Here is a 5,102-nt window from a genome sequence, read left to right on the forward strand (position 1 = left end):
CTGAAGCAGCGCCTCGTTGCAAAGAAAGCAAAGATGATAAGATATAACCAAAGAATGAAGGGATACCACCAGAATAGGTTATTCAGAGTAGATCAGAAGAGATTCTATAAAGAAATAAATGGAGAGTGTACAGATGAAAAGTTGATACCAGATAACAATGAAAGTCAAAGGTTTGGGAGTGACATCTGGAGCAAAGACAAGGAGCACAAGAAGGATGCTGAATGGTTGCAAGAACTGAAACAAACAGTAGTCTGTCCAAAACAGGCAGAACTAATCATTTCAGTTAGGGGAGTGAAGGAAATCAGCAAAAAAATGGGCAGCTGGAAGACGCTGGGACCAGATGGAGTTCAAGGCGACTGGATCAAAAGATTTGGTGAATGCCGTGCACGAATAGCTGCGCAACTCAACACCTTGTTAAATGCCGACCAAGTAACACCAGAATGGTTGACATTGGGTAGGACAGTGCTATGCTTGAAAAACATCGAAAAGGGCAACACGGAAGACAATTACAGGCCGATATCCTGTTTGCCACTTATGTGGAAATTATTGACTGGAATACTCGCAGAGTCAATGTACGAACATCTGGAAAAAAATGGAGTCCTGCTACAAGAGCAGAAAGTTTGCAAGCGTAAGTGCAGTGGTACCAAGGATCAACTCCTGATAGACAAAACTGTACTCAGAGACTGCAAGAGGGGGAAAAGTAAGTTAGCCATGTCATGGATCGACTATCGTAAGGCGTATGATATGATGCCACATTCCTGGATTATGAAATGTATGAACCAATTTGGTATTGCATCAAATGTTGAGCGATTGCTTGGAAAAAATTATGGTGAATCGTAATTATGGACAAAAGTGAGTATATTTCGGTTTGCGAAGAAGTTTTAAATTACAAAACTTCATATGAAGTATTACCTGTCGATCCAAACCTCAATTACAGAGAGGAACTTGACAAAATAATTTTGGAAATGGAAGAAAACAATTTCGTTAATGAGGCTGAATCTAAGATTTTAAGGTCAGAAAGAAGAACACCTGTATTTTACAGTCTCCTTAAAATACACAAAAAGTTCGGAAGATTTCCTCCAATGCGCCCAATTTTCAGCGGATATGAATGTTGCACGGCCAAAATTTTGGAATGGCTGGATGGCTTTCTACTCCCCGTCGCAAAACGATCAAGTTCCTATATTCTGGTTACCTTTGATTTTGTATCTAAAATCAACAACTTTTTTAAACACCGAGGCCGTATCGAGAACTGTTTTTCGGTAACCATGGATGTTTCTTCCATATATCCCAATATTGACCACAATGAAGGGCAGAAGCATGCATGGATGCCTTCGAAAAGCGGTCAAACAAAACTATTCTATCAAATTTCCTCTGTAGATTTTTGAGGTTTGTGTTAGAAAGTAACACAATGAAGTTTAGAAAAAGATTTTACCACCAGGCGAAGGGTTGCGCCATGGGTACCCCCATGGCAGTTAATTTCGCTAATGTCTTCATGACGAAATTCGATACACAGTTACTGAAGACATTCAAATCCCTTCATAGTCATGAACCAATACTCTGGTTACGGTTCATTGACGACGTATTTTTTGTCTGGGAAGGATCACAGGATAGTTTAATGGACTTCTTGCATTTCTATGACTGTTATGCTAGAAACTATGGCTTTAAGTCCAACATAAAATTTACGTCTAGTTTTTCAAAAACTAGCGTTGAATTTTTGGACACAAAAGTCAAGTTTTCTGGAGGCAGAATAGGGACAGAGTTATTTTGCAAGGCCACGTCATCCCACATTTATCTCCACCGCCGCTCCGATCATCCACATTATCTTATTCGGTCAAATCCGAAATCCTAATTTTTGAGGATAAAACGGATTTGTACTGACATAAGGGATTACTGGAAACATGCAAATGCTTTTGTATGTCATTATGTCAAACGCGGTTACAGTGAGTCACGATTAAAGGAAATAGCTAAGATTAGCAAAGATAGTCAAACCTACACGCATAATTTTAGCAAACACAATACAATAGATGACAGAATTCCTTTAGTGATTAGCTAGCACCGACATTTCGCTGGCATTTCAAAAGTGTTGCATGAAAGTTACCAGCATGTGGCGAAAAAATATCCTCGTTTTAAACAGATATTTCCTCGGCCGCCTATTGTAGCCTTTAGACGGAATAAGAATATAAGAGAATTATTGGCCTCTATATCTGACTCCAAGAAAACGAACATTAGAGTATCTGCACGCTGTACCTTATAGAACAGCCGGAAGAGAGGTAAGCCCTGTTCATTGTACAACAACATATGTGAAGTGAATTCCGTCAGAAATCATAACAGAAATGTTATGATTTATACAGAAAGTGGAACATTTAAAGATTCCATTTGGTGTACGCTGCAGAATGCACGAAACACAACTTAATTTATGTTGGTCGTACAACAGAACAATTAAACAAAAGGTTTAATGGGCTCAGATTCGACGTCAGGCACAATAACAGTAGTACGACAGAATTTGCTGAGCATTTCGTTTCAAGCAGTTGCAATTTTGAAGAAGACTTGAAAGTGCATATTCTCAGAAAATATTCTGAATCTGCTCCACTTTCATTTCTCAGAAAGTATGAGGAGAAATATGTTTTCGGGTTATTAACATCACGCCCTGGGGGAATGAATGGTTGGCACTCCGTCGCTTACGACGTCGAGGGTTCCAGTTGATCCGATCAACGGAACAGCCTGCTAGTGAAATTAACGTGCAAGTGGCTGAGCACTCCACAGACACGTGTACTCTTAACAAAGTTCTCAAGGATATTCAGCGTGACACAGTGTGACAAGGCTGACCCTTTGAATTACAGGCACAACAGAAGCAGGAAGTAAGAGAAAGTTGTGGTGAAAGAATACAGCAGGGTTCACCACCATGCCCTGCCGGAGCCTCGGGGAGCTTTAGGTGTTTTCGCTCAATAAACACTCACAACGCCCGGTCTGGGAATCGAAACCGCAATCCTATGACCGCGAGTCCGCTGCCTTAACCACTGGGCCATTGCGCCTCCACGGAGGAATGAATAAGATGACAGAATATCATCAAATTTATACAAAACTGTTTGATTAAATATTCTTCTTCCTCTCTTTTTCTTTCCTTTTTTCTGTCGTCTTCTTTTTTCTGTTTTTTTTTTCTGTCTTTTTCTTTTCGCCTGTTATAAAATTGTAACTTAAAAACTGATGATGTCGTCATTCCATCAACGTATGGACGCTGGTTGCTCTCTTTCATACTTTACGTTTAAATTTCTATAATTTTGAATTTTTGTCACTTCTTTTGAACTTGACAAAGACAGACTTACAAAGACAGACTTACAATGACAGACTTAACTGTTGGAATATCGTTCAACCAATAATATATCTTACAATCGAATCGCGCTCTTCGTCTTCACTGTTTACTTTTTGTGAAGAGTTACCTCAATCCTTTTTAAAATAATAATAATAATAATAATAATAATAATAATAATAATAATAATAATAATAATAATAATAATAATAATAATTTAGACAAAATGCCAACAATTTTGAGGGCGAGACAAATAAATGACATAGTCCTCCTGGAAACAAATAAATGACGTAGTCCTCCTGATGCAAGAGGACCTTAAACTAGGGTCTATCAGGTAAAGACAACCTTGACAACCAAGGACATGTATCCACTTCTACACCTAAATCTTGTTCTCCGATATACAGACACATTTTCTAACAATTTTAACTAGTTATCCATCATTTGACAAGTTCACTGGAGAACAGTACTTCCTTGTTTACCATCGCAATTTTTCTAAACCCACGAGGTTTTGACTGAAGAAGAAAGTGTCTGTATTTAGTACTTTCAGCCTCCTCAACCAAACAATCTCTTTCCTCATAACCATCAGACAGATGAAACTGTCCACCATAATAAAGGAAGGTGGTGGAGCGATATTTACGATTCTATTCGTCAGAAATACTCGGACATTGGAGGAGTGCCTGCAGAACAATTTCGTTTGACATTACTTCTAATGCAAGGATTAACCATTTAGATCGATCCTAGCTCTTGACTGGAACTTTATTTTATCAACTTCTGAAAGATGAACAGTAAAATCGATCTCGGCGGAATTTTGAACGCTGGACATGGGGAACTGAAGCAAAAGCAATATGTCCAGCGCTCTAAATATTCTGCCATTTCACTAATATCACGTTGAAAAATTAGCATAAAGTCATAAATTTGAAAGATGGGTATCATTGATTATATCGACCTCAGTTGCTAACGGGTACTTTATTTTAATGCGTTACAGTATTTGAACTTTGAGCATAAATTGCAACAACTAAACACTACCATAACCTCTGGTCCGGCGCTTTACTGATTCTGACATCCAAGAATTTGTTGAAGGAGACACTTGGCTGCTATATTTAGTAAGTCGAACGACTACATAGTCTGTTGTTGTTGTTGTTGTTTTTGTTGTTGTTGTTGTTGTTGTTTTCGTTATTTTTATTATTGCTGTTTTTATTGTTATTGTTGCTGTTGCAACTGATTCTGCTAAATTTTGTCTTTTGATGTTTTATGCTTTATTACATTTTGCCTCTTGGCTTTGGTATTGGTTTGGGTTTTGGTTATTATTTCCAAAGTATTCATCTAGCTTGACCCATATCCCACAGGGTAACATAGATTAGGCACTCCGCCCTTCTTATGAAGTGATACTTCAAAAATGGAATAAAAGAAGAAGAAAAATTTAAGGGTGGCGGAGAAAAGACAGCAATAATAAATGTGATACATTGTGAAACAGAGGAGATAGAGATAGAGAAAGAATATGATAAACAAGAAGAAAGATTTAGAGCAAACGTCAGAGAGACGGAAAGTGAAAGTGAAAGAGGAAGCTAGATATTAAGGTAGAGAGGAAATGGGCGAGTAAGACGGAGAGAATAAAAGGAAGAAGAAGAAGAAGAAGAAAAAGAAGAAGAAGAAGAAGAAGAAGAAGAAGAAGAAGAAGAAGAAGAAGAAGAAGAAGAAGAAGAGAAAATGAAGAAGAAGAAGCAGAAGAAGAAAAAGAAGAGGAGGAGGAGAAAATGAAAATTCAGAATACTTGTGGAAAACGATTATATATATA

The sequence above is a fragment of the Octopus bimaculoides genome, chromosome 5, assembly GCF_001194135.2.
Source record: "Octopus bimaculoides isolate UCB-OBI-ISO-001 chromosome 5, ASM119413v2, whole genome shotgun sequence".
Classification (NCBI taxonomy): Eukaryota; Metazoa; Mollusca; class Cephalopoda; order Octopoda; family Octopodidae; genus Octopus; species Octopus bimaculoides.